Source organism: Pinus tabuliformis, chromosome 3_2, assembly GCF_031772625.1.
Source record: "Pinus tabuliformis cultivar Carrire ecotype Pingquan chromosome 3_2, CPIR1, whole genome shotgun sequence".
Lineage (NCBI taxonomy): Eukaryota > Viridiplantae > Streptophyta > Pinopsida > Pinales > Pinaceae > Pinus > Pinus tabuliformis.
The window spans coordinates 59,602,817-59,623,772 of NC_142302.1; the positions used below are offsets into that span (position 1 = coordinate 59,602,817).

A 20,956-nucleotide genomic window follows, 5' to 3' on the forward strand; every position below is an offset into this window, starting at 1 on the left:
ACCAAAATAAAAAATGATCTTCTTTGAATTGGAGAAGTTATTGCTCATAAAGAGCTCACTCTCATTGGCCTTGGAGGTCTCCCTTGTGAAGGGGATGTGTTCAACACTACTATCCTCAACAATGGCCGAATTCCAAGTTTTGATGAATTGTTGACTAGATGTACTCAAGAAGAAACAAGGATGATAGAAAGAGACATGCCTTAAAATAGGAATGATCCTATTGCATTCTCCGCTTATGCTACAAATAAGAACAATGTAGGTTCAAAGAAGCAATGTCAAGGAAGATCGGGATTCAAAGATGGAAGAAAGGGTAGATGCTTCATTTGTAACAGGTTTGGCCACTATACTAGGCAATGTCCTAATAGAAGGGATACACCTCGAGATGATGATAACAACAACTGCAACATTTTCATGGGCAACAACAATAAAAGGAATGGTAGGTTCAACAAGAAAGTGAAAAGGAATGATCCCGCTACTCAACATGGAAATGGTCGACCTCCCAAAAGATCAAGAAACTTCAGGTATGATGAATCTAATGTTGTACATAATAAGAAAAAATAATTTTATCTTATATATGCGCTCTCTACTGCCTCTCCTGCGGATACCTTGGGAAATAGGTCGATTGATAGTGGTTCCTCAAGGCACTTCACTGGGTATAAGGAAGCTCTTTCAAATCTGATTGAAAATGATACATATTTGGAAATCATTCTTGGAGACAATGCCACCTATCCCATGAAAGGAGTTGGGAATGTTATTCTTCAATTGATTGAAGATAATACCATTCATCCATGAGAAGTACTATATGTACCTAATCTAAAGAAGAACCTGGTATCTATCCTGAAAGTGGAGGAAAAAGTATTCAAGGTAGCATTCATTAATGGAAAGGTATGTGTTTGGAAGAGAAATTTCAAAGAATCATTTACGCTTGGATTCAGGGTTGATAGCCTATATGAAGTTGGAGGAAGTCCATTGGGAGCTATGTCTTGTGACACATCTCTTCAATCTAAATTATGGCAATATAGGTTTACTCATCTACATTATAAAGCCCTACCTGACGTAAGGAAGATCGTGATAGGTATGATTGAATTTAAAGTTGAACATGAAGGTGTTCGTGAGGGATGTACCAAATGAAAACATACAAGGGGACCATTCCCCTCAAGTGAGAGCAATACTACCGATATTTTGCAATTGGTTCATTCTGATTTATTTGGTATGTTTCCTGTGACATCTTTGGGAGGATATTTATATTATGCTATATTTGTGGATGACTTCTCTCGCAAAACTTGGATTTATTTCTTGAAGAAGAAGGACAAAGTGTTCACATGGTTCCGCTCTTTCAAAGCCTTGACTGCTAAGTCTACGAAGGAATTATACTCTACTCCCCTCTAGTTAAGTCTACAAAGGCATATATACTCTACTCCCCTCTAGTTTTGAACTTGCGACATACCATACATATATGTTATAACCTCTTATAACATATATTTTTATACAAATTATAGTAAAAAATAAAAAATATAAGTAATTACTTAAATTTTAACCCATAAAAATATTTTATATCTATAAATAAAAGAATTATTAATCAAGATATAGTATTTAATATATATTAAAAAATGGTTCGTGGTTTGATTAATACACAAAATAGATTTTTGTCCAGAATCTCAATGCAATTTCTATCAAGATTGTGATTTTTTGTTATTTAAAATGCACTTTAAATGGATTTAGCACCCTAAAAGAATCTTGAGGCACTACATCTTTACAAATTAAACAACTTAAACTTATGATTTTTAAAAATATATACCATGTCCAGCTCGTTACAGTATACATCAGAGTAGATACTGTGGCATCAACCACTCAACATACGTGCCGTGGCTGTGCACAATTTCTATTAATTAAAATATTAATAATAAATTTATTATTCATTCAAAATTTGTGGTAGTAAAAATTAATAAAAAAGCATTATCCGTTCACATATACCCTAGTTCAATGTTGGTGTCAAAATAAATTAATAATAAAATATGCGCTTATACTATACTCGGCTTCTCGAAGCAATACAGACCAGACTAAATGTATGCACGCACCTCATCAGCGAAATGATTAAATATCAAAGGCAGACGAGGCCATTATATGTAAATTCCAACTCGTTAGAATAAAGGAAAGTGCAAGACGTGCGCAAATCCCAGTAATATTCCATTATAATTTGAAAATATTTCACAACGCAATGAGTCAATCGCTGGAAATCGCGGGTGCACGGGTTTATGAGATTGGTAGGTCTTACTCTGGTATAGGATAGTATATCGGCATACTTTATAGTTTGGTATGCCGTATTATAATATATGGGGATATTTTATTATTGATTTATTTAGACACCAACATAGAATGAGTCTATAAGTGAATGCAGAATGTTTTTTTATTAAATTTTTTGTGACAATTTTGAATGTATACATTTATTAAATTTTTTGTGACAATTTTGAATGTATAAATTTATCAAGGATTTAGTTAATAGGAATCGTGCGTCGTTACGGAAGGGATGTATGACCGGCTGATTCCACAGTATATGTACACTGGAACGCACTGCAGAGAGATTATCTGCGAAAAGATAATAATATTTTGTATTGATTTCTTATTTATGAATATAAAAATATTTCTATAGGTTAGATGGTCAGGAAAGCAACTAATATTTTGTATTGATTTCTTATTTATGAATATAAAAATATTTTTATAGGTTAGATGGTCAGGAAAGAAACTAATATTTTGTATTGATTTCTTATTTATGAATATAAAAATATTTTTATAAGTGAGATGGTCAGGAAAGAAACTAATATTTTGTATTGATTTCTTATTTAGGAATATTTTATATATAAGTAAATAATTTAATTATCAATGAATACATGTTCCTTTTAAAAATTCAAGTCAAACAGTGTTTTGAACAGTGAATACATATTCCTTTTAAAAATTCAAGTCAAACAGTGTTTTGAACAGTGAGCTTATTAGATTTAGTATAATATTAATATTAATATTTTTTCCTTTAGTATTCTTATATTTTGTATAACCTTCTTAGAAAAATTATACTTTAAAAATGTATATTTTTAAAAATTATATAGATATGACATGATAAAGTGAGTGGTCTTTAGTGTGATTTTTTTGTGGATTTTTCCGGTGTAATTTCTCTAAAATCTGGCTAGAATTCATTAAAATTACAAGTTTGATGGGTAAACCCTACACAATAGAAGTGCCCTAAGGGTTTTTCAGGGTGCTTAATCCATATATAGACGCAAAAAACTAGTTTAAATAACACAAATAAAGATTTCACCACAATTTTTTTTGCCGAATTCTGTCACCGGAAAATCCAAAAAATCGCACTAAAGACAACTCCATTATAAAGTAGTATTTTTATATTTTGTATAACATTATAAAAAATTATATTTATTTTTATATTTTGTAAAATATTATAAAAAGATTATATTTCAAAAAAAGTGTTTTTTTTTAAATTTATATATAATATTGAGATTGGATGAATAGGAAATTAGTGTGTTACTAAATATTATATGAATCATGAGATTCAATTCAAATATTTAAAAGTCAAACTATCAAAAAAAACAATTATATAGGTTGGGAATTTATGTCACGTTGTGACAATGTATTTCACAATGCGACAATTTATGTCACATTGCAACAATGCTTGTCACCATGTGACAATTTCTGTCACATAGTGATTTTGGATAAATTGCAATGTAATGCGACATTACGACAATGTTTGTAACATTACAAAGTTGGATAATGTTTCTCACATTACGACGTTGAATAAATTTTTTGTATCATTCTGAAACCATTACATGTTTGTTACAATGTGATGTTTGTTTCTATCTCACCCTTGTTCATTTGTCACAATGTGATGTTAGATTTTTTTCGTCGTAATTTCCAAACATCTTTTTTCATAGTAGTTTCACACAATTCTTTTTTTTTGCACAACCACAACACGGTGTTAATTTTGTAATGTCATATTGTGACAATGTTTGTCCCATTATGACTTTGCATAAATTGCACCAATATCACACTGTTGGATAAATTATTTGTTAGTTTTGTAATATCACATTACAGTAATGTTTTTAATATTGTGCCATTAGATACATTGCAACGTAATGTCACATGACACAATGTCAACCAAATTTCCATGTCAAACAATATTTTTTGAATTGCGATGTTGGATAAATTTTTATAACATTTTAACATCAAAACATGTTTGTTAATAATAACATTCATTAATATTAATATCAAATATTGTTATTAATATTAATGTTAATATTATGTTAATGGTATTATCAATTAATAGTAAAAATATTAAACTTTTGATAATATTAAATTTTTAATAATATTAATATTATTAATTTTTTAATGATCTTTAAATTAATTTTTTATTAATAATGTTAACATTAGTAATAATAATAAAATAATTTCTCAATGGGGTGTGATCCTAGGACCGCGTGGCCCACGTCGGTAGTCATGTGGCAAGTGGAAGGGGTTTTAGCCCCTTAGTCCCCTCACTTCATTAAGCGATCACAGGTGAGTAATATCGAGCATGTGAAACAACCCAGCACCTCATCGAGTGTGGGAGGATATGTTCTAAGGTGACAGATGGGTAATTTGAACAACCTTCGTGTTGAGGTGGTGGTTCAGCTTCATGTGTCTGAGTGGTTTTATGTGCAACAATGAAGGTAGAGGAGTCTCGCCTTTTGGTTTTGGAGGCAATCAGAGAATTTTCTCTCTGGGTTCGAGCAAGGTTGTCTGGTCCTGCACCTGTCCTTGGAAAGGTTCCCTGGGATTTTCTGGTCTGGTGCAGTATGGATTGAGGTAACAATAACCACCTGAATTTTTTGGTTCAATTTGAATTTGGAAGGTGTGGGATTCTGGTTTTCTAGTGGGTGCATAGGGGAAGTCTCTGGTGGGCCGAGTGGAGCCACATCTTGTGGCTCTTGTGGTTTTTGGTATATATCAGGTGAAGGATAGCTAATCTCCTGCAATTCACTGGGTTGAGTTTCGAAGTATTTAGTGAGAAGGGTGTTGGTGTGCTTTGGTCGGAGTGGGGTTCATCTAGACCACTATGAGCCTGGAATTCAACCACCTTGGTGCTCTGTCTAGCCACTTCCACAGTGGATTCGATAGGTAGAGTGGCGAAGGGTGGTGGGAAACAAGTGCTGTTTCAGGAGAAGTATTGGTGGTTCACATTCTTTCTCAGGTGACAGAAGGGTTTGGATTTCGGAGAGGAGTTGGTGGTGGTTCGGAGTTGAGCTCGCCTAGTCAGTGGGTGGCCACTCCAGCTTTCCTGTTTGTGGTGACTGTTGTGGTATCATAGGCCCCTTTAGGAAGAGACCGTCCCCGTGGTGTGGTTAGTGTTTTCTCCCTACGAAGCATAACTTGGTACGACATGAAGATCCAAAATTGGTCATCCCACCAATGAATTCGGCGTAGGAGGGTGCTGGCTCGAGTTGGGGAGGCAAGGTTACGGGACGTTCCAGGTGCCCGACTGCTGGTGCGTGAGGGGGATGTAGAGGTGGTGGACATGCGACGAGGAAAGGCAGGCAACCTCCGCAGGCTCAGAGGCGAGGAGGAATGAAGCGTGGTGGGAAGAGGAGTCGTGGGTCTGGCAGCTTTTTGGAAACTAACCTGTAGGAAATTCAACATTGTTGCCTCGAGAATTGCTGAGAATTAATCCAGCCTTTACTAGATCAGATGGAAACACCTGAGAGAATTAAAAAGGAGGAACATGCAGAGCTGGTAGCCACCATGGACATAATGCACTACTTATAGTGCTAGGTTTGCGAGTGAGTGGTGGTGGTGGTTTGGAATTTCCAAAACACCACACCAAACCACGATAAATATAGTAAAGACAGTGATAAAATCTCTAGCCTGAGGATATGATAATTTGAAGTTGACAATGAATCTAGTGGAAATTGATGATAAGGAGAATTTCAAATTGCAAGTAGATATAAAAGAATTAATAGTCCTTTGTTTCCTTCTAGATCAAACATTTTATGACATCCTAAGACTTCATGTGTGTTTATGTACGGTTACGATTTCCTTTAAAAAATAGTACATGTCCTCTTACTCTATTATAATAAAATAATAAGAATACATGAGGGATATTACAATTTGTATATCCTATTAGAGTGTAGTCCTTACTTCTTGATACTTTTTAGTGTATAATATTCTATGAGACAAGGGATATCCTCCACATAGCTATTTTATTACCTCCACATAGCTATTTTATTACTAAAACTTATAAAAATATACATACTCTTCCCCTTCTCACCTTAAACATATAACCTCTTATAACACATATTCTTATACTAACTATACCCAAAAAAAATATATATATATATAAATAATTCACTTAAATTTTAGCCTATAAAAATATCTTATATTTATAAATAAAAAAGTTATCAATCAACAAATATTACAAATATTATTTAGAGATGCCCTTTATAATGTTATATAATTTTATAGTGAAGAATTTTAATATTATATTAAATATATTACTTCTAAATATATAAGGTTTGTGTTTTTCACTTTCATTTGTATTTGTATTTGACTTTTATATATATATATATATATATATATATATATTCTTCGTAATCATAAATAACTAAAAACCACATAATAAAATTAAAAATATTAAAAATAAGTTACCTTCAGATATAAATATAGAATATTTATGTTTACATCCAGGGCGTAAAGGCCAGACCAGGCCATTGTATGTAAATTCTAGCTCGTTAGAATCAAAGAAAGTGCAAATCGTGTGCAAATACCTACTAATCATGGTTTCTCTACTCTCTCTCTCGATTCTAATATTCCATTATAATTTGACAAAATTTCACAACGCAATAAGTCAATCGCGGGTGCACGGGTTTATGAGATTGGTAGGTCTGACTCTGGTCCTTGATTCAACATGAGTCCACGAATACTAACTCTCATTGTGATCCTTCTTCTAAACTTCCGTATGTCAAGATTGTATATATACCCTCTAACGATTACTTCATCCTTGTCAATCGATTCTATCTCCACAATCTTTCCGAAAAGAAACCCATTAAAAGCCGCAGCCTCCTACACAATTTGTTTCGAAAAACTGCATGCAGCATCTGAATTCTAATTGTAAACTCCGAAATACGATGGTTCGATTTGCATTTCCCCTTTCTAGAAAGGATTTGTGGGGTTTACAGATGAAGAATCCATTCAGTCCCTCTTCCCCGGCAATAAATAATGGAGATGGTGATCAACCCGCACAGACAGGGCTACCACAAGTTGCTTATTTGTGGCGAGATATCCAGGGTGTCAACTCTTGGAAAGGATTGCTTGATCCCATGAATCCAATTCTGAAAGCTGAGATTCTCAGATACGGAGAATTTGCTCAGCTTTGCTATGACGCGTTTGATGACAGAGACTATTCTCAATATTATGGAACTTGTAAGCACAGTAAAAGCTCTATTTTCCAGAAAATGGGTTTCCCTCATTCCGGTTATCAAGTAACCAAATATATATACGCAAATGTTGGTGCTTTACGATCCTCTTTTGGCGAAAAATCAATGGACGAAGGTGTTTGGATAGGCTTTATTGCGGTTTGCACGGATCCAAATGAGATAGAGAGGCTGGGAAGACGAGACATAGTGGTTGCGTGGCGAGGAACGCGAACAGCGCAAGAATGGATGCAAAATTTCAAAGACATATTAGTTCCACTGCCCCCTACAGTAGGTCATGTGAATGTACAAAAAATTGCAGATCCAACTGTCCGAATAGAAAAGGGATTTCTGTCTTGTTATACTTCCGCGGATGAGGGTTCTAAAAAATGCAGTAGAAGCGCCAGGGATATTGTGGCGGGCGAGATCACACGGCTGCTGCAACAATACAAGGACGAGAGGCTGAGCGTAACATTGACAGGACACAGCTTAGGAGCTGCGCTTGCAACGTTAAGTGCATATGACGTTAAAGAAATAGTTAAGATGCAGGGCATACGTGCTCCTGTCACCGTCTTTGCCTTCGCCTCTCCCCGTGTAGGAAACTCAACGTTCGCCCAACGTATGGAGGAGATTGGCGTGAATGTTCTGAGGTTGGTAAACGAGCACGATGTTGTTCCTAACGTCCCTGGTCTTTTTATGAACGAGAACATGGGATGGGTGAGCAAAGTACTCAGTTGGTTTCCCTGGACATATTTTCATGTGGGTATCCAGGTTTGCCTGCACAACGATAACTCTCCCTTCTTGAAGCCCACTCATAATCTCTCTGACTTTCATAATTTAGAGGTTTATCTCCATTTGCTGGATGGCTACGTTGGGGAAAACAAATCCTTCAAATCTTCAGGTAGGGATCCAGCTCTTGTCAATAAGAGCTGTGACTTATTGATCAATAGCCTTCATATTCCGTCCCGCTGGTGGCATGAAGGAAACAAAGGTCTAGTAAAAAACGCAAATGGTAAATGGACATGGCCTGCTAGATCTCCTCGATTTCCCGATGCGGACTATGAACCGCACCAGATATGACCAATTCGTATTTTGTAATTTACAAGTGTGATGTCTATACTGAACTGTTTAATTGAATATTACGGTGCCATGCCAGTCAACTTTAATCAAATAACAACGAGCAGCTAATCGATGCATGACAAATTGAAAAACTCTCAAACTAATCGATGCATGGCAAATGGAAATCTGAAAAGGAAGATCCTTTATCTACAAAGGCCAGCTCTTCACTCGTTATCATTTATAAATTAATACGTGATGTACATTTTTTTTATTGATAGGGTAAAGCCGAAGTTGTTTTCGCTGGCATTGACGGGAGGAACAATTTAGCCCAAAAAAAGATTAATGGCGTCTTCTAATATTTATGCTGTTTTACTAAGTTATGGAAATTTAAATTATATTTTGAAAAAAATTGATATGGATTTTTGTAAATTTAAATAAAAATTTTCAAATTTTACAATTTTAAGTATTTTAATAATTTTTGATAATATTTTAATAATTTTTAATGATGCTGAATCTATTTGCAATATTAAAAACAATGATTTAAACACGGTCTCTCCAGATTCTAACCATTTTTGCAGACGTCCATAAAACAATTCATACACCTCCATAAAACAACTCCATTTTTCGCAAATATTAACTAGAGGAACAATTTTACTGAGACAACCAGATTCTCACCAAAATCAGGAAGTATTTAAATAGTATTTATGATCATGGAAATTGATTCAACATCGTTAACAACTCATTAGCACCCAAAATTCCAAAGCTTCACCGCCGTAACTGAATTTCCAAGACAATTTCCATTATTTTCACCCAAAATTGTTACTCCTGGAAATACGCGTTTTCAATGCAATTGTCAAACTCTATAATACGTGTAATGATCGAATGCATATGAGATAACAATACTCTGTTTAAACGATGGAATGTAAATCATATAATAATTATTGTTTTATGGTTGATAAATTCTTTAAACTAGTAAACATAAAAATAAGTGTTCAATATAAAATTATTTTATTTAGTAAAAGTATTTATGTAATTTATATAATAACTATAATATAATAAAAAATATAATAATAATAATTTAAATAACTATGTAATATTAATAACCTATCTATTTTAATCACATAACTTAATTTATAACTTAAATATATAATTTAATAATTATATAAATTAATAGTTACCAATGAAGACTTGAGTGTTATAAGGTGAAGAAATAAAAATACCTTTTAACTTTTCCAAAGTTATAATAATTATAATAAATATCAAGTAGTAATACTCAATTTATTACAAATTTTGGTTACGTAAATTATTAAAATAAATTAAAATATGTAATTCTTGAAAATAAGTATAATAAGTATTTAATTTTAAACCTTTAATACAAAAAAATATTTACATAATAATAACCATTTAAATAATAACTATAATATTAATAACTTACTATAATAATATATAGCTCTAAGTTATAATTTTAATATTTAATATAATAATAATAATAATATTAAGAATCTATTTTAATAATATAACTCAAGTTCTCCCTCGCGATCTGCAGCTTCTCCCGCGGTCTATTGTTCTTCTTAATCTGCAGCTTCTCCCGGGTTTGTTGTTCCTCGTGATCTGCAACTTCTCCTGGGATCTCATCTCGTTGCTCTTACTACTGGCGTTGGTCATATTTTGGTACAAACATCTACCCCAGATCTTCAACTGGTCGGCACAAAACCCCGGTTGTAAGGTCCTCGGAGCTGCGGTGCGGTTGGGCGCCGGGTGACCGTGCACGGGCGCGCGACGGGCGTGCGATAGTGCGACGGGCGGGTGCGACGAACCATGCGTGCGGAGGAAATGCGACGAAACCTTGCGACGTTTATGCGACAATAATAGAAGTGCGACGCACTTATATGGCGATTGGAGCGTGGAACGCTTGGCTTAAAGCCGACTTGCGATGGCGGGCAGGCCGACTTAGAAAGTGGGCGTTAAACGTTGCGAAGGGGTGTGTAAACGAAGATATGGTGGTCGGCTGGGCGAGCCACCACCACACTTGCGAAGTGTATATACATGAGTGCGATGGAGCTCATTTCCATCATCCAACTTCGCACTTCTTACTTCTATCTTGGAGTAGGTTCACTTGTGCGTAGTTTTGAGGAGGATGAGCGCATAGCTCATGCGCTCCTCTAGTGTGTCGCACTTGGTGGAGAGGTGGACGTGTTGGGCAAGGCGTGCCCGAGGTGATTGTGCGGAGGCATTTGTGCAGCGACTTGGCGTGGGTGTCTTGGCGACTCGAGTGAGCGCCCGCCCATCGTGCAAGTGTCCACGAAGGTGAGACAGAGGTTGGAACCGGAGGTCGTTGAGTTGGGCAGGCGGTACTACGTGTTGTGCACATGATTTGGGCGTTTGTCAAGAGTCGGCAAGCGGGACTGCGTGTGGGCAGGGATACACGGTTTGGGCGTTTGCGACCAAACGAAGAGCGAACCGGCGAAGACGTGCGACGAGGTGAACGACGGGTTGGTGAGTCATGCAGCGACCGTGCGGAGGTGCCAACGAGCTGGGCAACCGAGTTTGCCGAAGTTGTGAAAATTTGGCTAAGTGTAAATTTGGGGTTTCCCAAGGACTTAGTCTGTACATTGTAAAAATGATGATTATATAATATATTGATTCGGGCAGACTCACATTACGGGGAGTTGCCCCTCCCCTTTATACTGTTGCAATTGTTGTTGTTCTTGTTATAATTGCTATGGATAATGAATGAGTATGGGCTTCATTGGTATAAAGGATAAATGTATGTTTACTTGGTTGCGAAACACAAGCTAAGTAATGTTAAAGTGAAAGTAGGCATAGTCCACGAACATAAGTATTGGTGAAAAGAAAGTGTTCGGTGGTGCCGCACCTCGCTATAAGCGGTTGGAAGACTACCGCAGGTGTAGGGGCGTGACAGTTGGTATCAGAGCAGGCTGATTCAGGGTTGAAGAAGCTTGACAGTTGATGACAGTGGAAGCAGGGACTTGCAGGTGAAGGAAGCTAGTTTCACATACAAGTGGAACAAGGGCCGGTTCATGGTTGCAGGGAACTCGGTTGAAGCTGGTGAGCAGGGTTGCTCATGACAGTGGAAGCAGGTTTAGCAGAGGTGAAGCTTAGTGCTTGGACCAAGCTGAATGACAAGACATGGCAAGTTTGGGAGAAGGTGAAGGGAAGCTCTTTCTTACCTTATACAGGTTGAAGAGGTTGAAGGAAGAGAAGCCCCAGATCCGAAAGGAACTTGAAGTCTTGGAGAAGAATGTTGAAGACGAACTTCTTCAACTTGGATGGACAATGGAGCAAGGTGAAGTTGCAGATTGTGCTATCAAGGAAGAGGAAGCCGTGATGTTTGAAGATGTTGCAGACATGACAACGATGGAGGATGAACTTGAGATTGATCAAGTTGGACCAGGATCATGCAGTTTGCAGACATGGATGAATGAGGAAGAGCCTCATGATGATGGTGATGAAGAGCAAGGATTGTCGGTTGTTGCAGGACTTGTTGGGGTTGTTTGTGACCTTATGATAGAAGGTACAAAGGCCCTTGACAAGGGAGGAACATGATGATCGTTGTGGAGGAATGGGTCATGCTTTAGCCATATGGAAGATTGGCTAAGTGCCCGGCATGACTCATGGACAGATTGAAGGGCACACATTTGATGATGCTTGGGTGGACTTCTCATGGCCGAGACCAAGAGATAGTCTTGGTGGACACTTTGGTGGAGGAGCTATGATGGAGGGACTCATGACATGATGATATGGTTGGGTGACCGAGTTCACTAAACCGAAGATAGCAGACTTGGGTGAGATGACCGGTTGTTGTGATGGGTCTACTTGGTTGGACTACATGGGAAACTTAGTCATGGACATCAGGTTGGAGACATGGAGCATGGCAGTCTTATGTAGGTACATTATGTGGGAGCACTTATAGAGGTGTCACTTATGGGCATCCAATGAGAGTGCCAAAGCAGGGATGTTGTGCGGATGGATTTGCTAGTGTGACATGGAGACTTATTACTTATGAGTTGATGGAGAGGTTGTGCACTCTTGTACAACAAGGCCATGGACTTGGTTGGATTTGTGAGCTGATTATGGAGCTCATGATGACATGAGATTGTTGTGACTTTTAGGGACTTCATATATGGTGGACTTAGAGGATTTGATGCATTGAGGAGCTGAGGTCAAGAGACTTTGATGCAGTATGGGATGCATACTTTCAAAGTACATGTATGGGCATGGCTTGGAAGAGTGACTTGATGTGGATGATCGATATGAGACACTTTGGAGTGATGGAGTTACGATGATGAGGATGCTTTGGTGACTACACTTGAGCATGGGTTGAGCCGAGACTCAACTACCTTGGACAGCATGTTGCAGATGGGATGAGGACTACTTCATGGACCTGAGCATGGCTTACACTTATATGGAGATGGATTCTTGATCGAGTTGAGGATGTGACAGGATGCTTTGAGGAACAACTGATGGTGGCATGAGGATGTGCATTCTCATGATTGAGCGTGACAGTTGGACTGGCCATCCGACTAGTTCAGACATGGGGGTCGACAATGTACAGAGATGTGTTAGCATTGTGTTGGAGTATCATGGCAGCATTTCACATGATGACACATGAGGAGGTCGACATGGGATGTTGCAGTGGGCATGTAGCTTGGATGGAGGGACCAGCCTTCCATGGTGGAGCAGCATGTGGAGATTGTGACAGGGTGATCGATGATCATGGATTGAGATGATCTCTGATGTATGACATACCGATGAGGTGTATACCTTGGTATGGTGACCTTGGTGACAGATGGTTGCCGGGGCGAGACATGATGGAGACGGTGGTTCTACATATGATGCAAAGATGGTTGCAGTATGTGGAGGAGTTGACATCATGGATATTGATGATCTTGGTGGATGGCTACCGAGATGGTATGTTGTCGAGGATGACAACGATTTCAGGTGGAGGAGGATGTAAGGTCCTCGGAGCTGCGGTGCGGTTGGGTGCCGGGTGACCATGCACGGGCGCGCAACGGGCGTGCAATAGTGCGATGGGCGGGTGCGACGAACCGTGAATGCGGAGGATATGCGACGAAACTTTGCGACGTTTATGCGACAATAATAGAAGTGCGACGCACTTATATGGCGATTGGAGCGTGGAACGCTTGGCTTAAAGCCGAATTGCGATGTGTATATACATGAGCGCGATGGAGCTCATTTCCATCATCCAACTTCACACTTCTTCTTCTATCTTGGAGTAGGTTCACTTGTGCGCAGTTTTGAGGAGGATGAGTGCATAGCTCATGCGCTCCTCTAGTGTGTCGCACTTGGTGAAGAACTCTTGGTGGAGAGGTGGACGTGTTGGGCAAGACGTGCCCGAGGTGATTGTGCAGAGGCGATTGTGTGGCGACTTGTCGTGGGTGTCTTGGCGACTCGAGTGAGCGCCCGCCCACCGTGCAAGTGTGCACGAAGGTGAGACAGAGGTTGGAACCGGAGGTCGTTGAGTTGGGCAGGCGGTACTACATGTTGTACACACAATTTGGGAGTTTGTCGAGAGTTGGAAAGTGGGACTGCGTGTGGGCAGGGATACACGGTTTGGGCGTTTGCGACCAAACGAAGAGCGAACCGGCAAAGACGTGTGACGAGGTGAACGACGGGTTGGTGAGTCGTGCGACGACCGTGCGGAGGTGCCAACGAGCTGGGCAACTGACTTTGCCGAAGTTGTGAAAGTTTGGCTAAGTGTAAATTTGGGGTTTCCCAAGGACTTAGTCTGTACATTGTAAAAATGATGATTATATAATATATTGATTCGGGCATACTCACATTACGGGGAGTTGCCCCTCCCCTTTATACTGTTGCAATTGTTGTTGTTCTTGTTATAATTGTTATGGATAATGAATGAGTATGGGCTTCATTGGTATAAAGGATAAATGTATGTTTACTTGGTTGCGAAACACAAGTTAAGTAATGTTAAAGTGAAAGTAGGCGTAGTCCATGAACATAAGTATTGGTGAAAAGAAAGTGTTTGGTGGTGCCGCACCTCGCTATAAGCGGTTGGAAGACTATTGAAAAATAGAACCTATTGTTGAGAGAATAGGTTATTAATCCCCCCTAATTCTTTCATTAATTCTGCCATCTCAAGATTAACCTTCTGTTGCTCAATCCTGTGCTCTAGCTCCTGTATATGGGAATCCCGACTCTTTATGTTAGATTCATATTGAATCTTCAGGCCATCGAAACTAGTTTTCAATTGTGCAAGTTGAGCTTGCCATTGGTGAATGATTCCTTACTTTTCATTTTCTAAATTTTGTTCAAGATGCCTTATTCTATCATCTTTCTCCCTTAGGAGTTGTTGCACTTATGTGGCTTTGTCAATTGTCGTACTAGCATATGCTCCTACATTTTATGATAGTCTCCCAAGATCTTCACTAGGGGTGCCTTGGGCATCTTTCCACAGAATTTGAAAGGAGGTATTTCCAGGGACCAAAGCATGCCTTTGTTTAGTCCTTTTCCTCTTTCTTTGTCTACTGACCACTACTCTGTGTTTGGGACTATAAAATACATCCAGAGGAGGAATCTCCTCAATCTTGAGAACGACCTTAGAGGTCGTAAAAATTGGGATCATTTCCACATCATCAATGTCCATAATTTCTTTAGAAGCCTCAACAGTAAATGAGGTATTCCCGGTAATTACACTAGTCGGAGCAATCTCTGTCTGGGAGACAGTTTGTAGTTTTTTAGGGCCAATCCCTTTAAGAAACTAATCCCAAATCACATCCATATTTTCTTTTGTCGTAACCTTCTGTGTCTTTTATTGGGAAGCTACCGATGTTTGAGTTGCATGAGCTACATCTTGAATCTGAGCTATGCTCATTTCTATCTCTTATCTAATGCTCTATTGATTTAGTTTCAATAATTCAGTGGGAAAGTGGGAAATCCTTCTAAAAATGTATTCATGAAACTGCACTAATTCCTTAGGACTAAGCTGTGCTGCTTCTTCTTTTTCAAATTTATCAGGCTCATTTGTAAACTACCTGATCTTTTCCTGTGTTGTAATATTTTTTGTAGTATCATCGGGATCATACTACCTATTTTGAATGGTTGGAAATTTTATCAGTTGGATTTCCTCCATTTCCTTAGTAGCATGTTTGAAATTCTCTAAGGAGTAGACTCCACAATGAAAGGGGAAACTAGGCCACATTATCTTTTTGCTTTCTCTCATGACCTTAGATAGACCACTACCCATAGTTTGATAAGTTATTTCCCGGGCTAGGAGCTTATAAGGGGCATACAGGGAACCACTTGAGGGTATGCAAGGCTGCCAAAAACTAGAATATAGGTAAATGATTACTCCCCAAACCATCTTCCAACTGATAGTAGGTCATTATTTCCTTCAGCGAAGATTCTAGGGCACTTCTCATTGAAAACAAACTGGTGGATAGGAAGCACGACAACATGGCTAATCTTGTAAAAATGGGGTTTGTATTTTGACTCGCAAAGGATATTATGGTAAATGTGAATAGGTAAAGGGTCTTGACTAGTCCATTTATGTCGTATGGATGGGAAATATGAAGTGAAACGAATACAGTCCATAATGTAGGCACTCATGTATAATGGGGGAACAATATTTTCAGCAGAAAATTATTCCTTTTCCTATATTCGAGAATTTAGATACTTAATTTATTGGACAAAATAGTTCCCCAGTGCATTACATAACCATCAGAGGCAGCTTCAATCAGGGGTACTATTGAAGGCTCAAAAATCTTGGTCTCAACATTGGGGAAAACCACCCGGTCGGGAACATAGAGCAACTCCTTTTCCGTTTGAGATGGTGGCTCTGACTAGATTGGTGGGACCAATTTGCCTTAAAAGGATATATGAAATCGGATAAAAGAGATATACGTGTGAAGGTTGATGGATGTATGTAAAACCAAAATGAATACAATTAAAGACCTTACTATATTGATCCCACGACAATATATCTTCTATATATGTGACTTAAATATTTCACTCATAATATGACAATGTAGATCATCAAGCAATTCATGAATATAAAATGAGTAATGATAACTAATTTAATTAAATTAGTTTATATAATTCACTGCACATATAAGATATCATTTTTTTCTTATACAATTAGAATGTTTTGATTAAAACACATCAATAGTGATAATTGTTTAATCATATCCAATAACATATATGACAAACTTGAAAAGAAATAAAAATTCAACTCACAAACATAGAGTCAGTATATAGATAATTGTACTCAATACACATTAACTCTTCTCATAAGTAAAATGAGAGTGGTTCTTCTTTCTATTAAGACTTCTTGTTAACTACAGTAGTGAAAACTAAAATCTTTCTTGCAAAAATTTAGAACCCCTTTTTCATATCATTGAAGGGGATTTATACTTTGAAATCAAACTCAAATATAGAAAAGTTCCACAAAATGATTGGTGGTTTAAACAAACCATACTTAAAATAAAATAGAAGATCATAACAGTTTTTTGTTGTAACAACTTTGATCATGACTGGGAGGAGGACTACTTTTCCATTTGTTGTCGAACCTCGCATATTTCTGTCATCAGCTTCAATTGAGGTGGATGATGAGGATCAATGCGCATCCGAGTAGTGAATAATGCATTGTTGAGTGTTGGAAGAAGATGACTGGTGGTATTTGCAAGACACCTCAGCATCAACCACTGACTGTGAGGTTTGACTAGGAAATGTTAATGGCCTTCCATGTCAATCTTTGATGGGGCCTTTATTCCCTCAACCTTTTTCTTTGATGATTCTTGCGAATACTTTGTTAGAAATTTTACATCGGGCAAGGTATCTTCAGGGTAGTCCGAAATGAGATTAGCCTGCAATAGGCTATTACTGATTGATTCAGTGATGCTATTTGATATGTCCCTAGCACTACAGATCACCATCTCTACATGTTTAAGCTTAATCTCCCATTCTTGAAAGACAATTTTTTCTGAGATTCTTCTATTTTGGGAGATTGGTTGAACGAGACTCAGAACTGTCCTAACAATCGATGAAGTTGGAAATATTTTCCTCTACTTCTCTATAATATGTCCTCAGGTCGAACACTTGATCTACAAGTGAATCACTCGATTAGCATAGGTCTTGGATAATGGCCAACTTTTGACAAAATAAAACCTGTTGTTGAGCAAGTAGGTTGTTTAGCTCTACTGCTTCTTTCTTGAACTCTGTTGCTTTTGGATTGGCCTTTAGTTGCTCAATTATGTGCTGCAACTCTTCTATTTGGAATCTCGGCTCTTCATGTCAAATTCATATTGAATCTTCAATTTATCAAAATTGGACTGCAATTGTGCAGGTTGAGCTTGCCATTGTTGAGTGACTCCCTGCTTTTCACTTTCCAAACTTTTTTCAAGCCGCCTTATTTTTTCATCCTTCTCCCTGAGGAATTGTTGCACTTATGACGCCTTATCAATTGTTGCACTAGCATAAGCTCTTGCTTATTGTGATATTCTTCCTAGGTATTCAACAGGGGTGACTTGGGCATCTTTCCAAAGTACTTGAAAGGAGGCATTTCCAGGAACCAAAGCACGGCTTTATTCATTTCTTCTCCTTTTCCTCTGTTTTTTGACCACTACCTTATGCTTCAAACTGTATAATACATCAAGAGGAGGAATATCCTCTATTTTTAGAACGACCTCAGAGGTCAGAAATACTGGGATGATCTCCAAATCATTAGTGTCCATAGTTTCCTTTGAAGCCTCAACAGTAAACGAGGTCTTCTCTATGGTTTTAGGAGTTTGCATATTTTTGGAGTTTGAGCTTACTCCTTTGTCCTACTCTATGCTCTGTTGATTGAGTTTTAATAACTCTATGCATAAGTGGGAGATGCTTTTAGTCCTATATTGATTGAATTGAATTAATTCTTCAGGACTGAACTATGTTGCTGCGTCTCTCTCAACCTTTTCATAGTCAGAAGTTACACATTGGGTTGTATGTCATTTATAATCGTAAAGGCTATTACCGTTTGTTAGGTGATTACCTATGCTTTATAAGTGTTTTTTTTTTACATTTTGATTTACTTTGTTTACATTAAAGCTTTAAGTACTTATGCTCTCTTGGTTGACTAGATAAACTGGAACACTAGTAGCAAGCGCTATTTCTTGGGTCTATAAAAGATGAAGAAAGATGTTACTAAGGAAGGTAAGAAGGAATAGAAAAGAAGGTAGGGAAGGTTATTTCTTTAGTGAGGTTATCCTAACATTTAAAATGAGTTAGTTAGTTTCTTTTTTGTTTTTATTAATATTTTAATTTTTTCTTTTACATTTTGATTTATTTTGTTTGGTTATTTTTTTAAATATTTAATAACTATAAAATCTATGTTTTCTGAAAATATTAGGTTTTATTTTTCATCACCATAGAAATAAAGCTTGCTAAATTTATTTGTTTTTCTCATAATATAATTGTTGCATTGTTGAATTAAAATAACAACCACACAAGTTTTAAATTTTATTTAAATGTTATTTATGTTTATTTTTTAACTTTTTCATTTTTCCTTGGGTTGTTTTAATTTTGTTTTATATAAAAATAAAATAATGTCACTTTCTAAATACTATTATTTTTTTTCTTCCCAATTTAAGAACTAAGTGTAATTGTTTTAGCTTTCCATTGTTTGAAACAACCAAGTGATGCTTATGTATTTAGGTTTGAGTGTTATTTTAAAAAATTTCCTACATTCACTACTCTTTTTTGCAATTCTTTGAGACAGAAAATAATATCAAATTAAATGGTTTTGGAAATGCAATCTAACAACATGAAATGCATTTTTTCAATTTTTTATTTTAAATGTGTATAATTCATTTTTATTTTTATTTTTATGAAATTGCACATGGTTTTAAATTATTGTGCAACTTTTCAATTTCATATGTTTAAATTTTAGTGAAAATAATTGTTAGTGTAAATTTAAGTTCGGGCGTGACCATAAACATATAGGTGTTGTGCAAAGTGAATCATTGTGTTGGGAAAACATGTTTTATTTCAGTAATAGCAAATAGAAACCGAACCATTGTACTTACTACATGGATAGGAGTTAGCGGTGCTAAAAAAAAATACCCTAATGGATGTTTTAGCTAGAAGAAAAATAAGGGGCTTTATAAAAGGGAATATAAACATCTTTGGATTCGCTATGAAGCAAGAAACATTCTCTAGGAGTTAGCAGTGCTAAAAACATACCCTAATGGATATTTTAGCTAGAAGAAAAATAAGGGGCTATATAAAAGGGAATATAAACATCTTTGGATTTCCTTTGTTGGAATTTACAATCAAAATTAAGATGATGATTGCAGTGTTTGGAAACAAATTGTCTACGAAGGTGTTGTTTTTAATGGTTTTTCTCTCTGAAAGATTGTAGATATAGAATTGAGACAGAAGGATGAAGTGACAGTTAGTCGATATATATAGGAACCTAGTAATCCTGAAATACTGAAGTTTGAGTCAATTATTACGGTGAGAGTTCGTATTCACGGACATGGTCTGAATTACTATTCCTGGACTTATCTTGAATCAAGAACGACAGCCAGACCTACCAGTCTCATAAACCTATGCACGCGATTTCCCTGCATACAAGTTTGACTTGTTTCGTTGTGAAATCTTGTCAAATTATATGGAAATATTATATGATTGGACTCTTGTCAAATCATTTCTAATTATATGATTGGACTCAGTAATTAAGAAAAAGATTAATATGCCCATTTTCAGTAGAGGTGTGCCTATGGGCATAATTAAGTGAATAGGAATTTCACATTTATGGAATATTTTAATAGTATTTTTGGAGTTTAATTGAAAAATTATCATATTGAAGAGAATTGTAATTATTTATGATAAGTTTTTAATTACATTTTTTTCCAGCATGATTGTAATGTTTTTGAAGTATATGAGATTCTTAAAAATCAGAAAAATTTAATGTGATGTTTTGAGAATTGGATCAAATGTGAGAGTATATGTTAGACACTATAAAAGAAAGTGATTTTCTTTTTTAATTATTTTATGATCACACGGGTGAGAAATTTTTTCTGCTAGAGAATTGAAAAATGCCCAATTATACCATAAAACTAGTAAGAATTAATTCTTATATTGATAATGTACTTTTCTTATTACAAATTTAAAAAAAAACATATCAACCACCAATATTGCAATATTACATAAACAGGAAGCACGTGATATCAAATTGATTCATTCCCAGATGAGTCAATAATGACTAATCCTGCCACTCTGGAATTGGCATCAGCCTTTAGCTCTGTGATTCTCCCCCTTCTGCTTTTCGAGGGAAAGTATGTTGCTCTAATCTATTGAGTGATCTCTCATTGAATAAATGTGGTAAAGGCATGTGCATTTCGGTGCAATCAAATGGTAGTGTGAATTCTGATAGCCGTTTCAAAGAGTTTATCGTCGAACTGAATTTTAAA

At 36.7% G+C, this 20,956-nt stretch overlaps 1 pseudogene; it reads left to right on the plus strand.

Moving 5' to 3' along the window:
- The first annotated feature begins 7,163 nt into the window (after positions 1–7,163).
- LOC149179830 (phospholipase A1-Igamma3, chloroplastic pseudogene) lies at positions 7,164–8,528 on the plus strand (annotated as a pseudogene).
- The last annotated feature ends 12,428 nt before the right edge of the window (positions 8,529–20,956 follow it).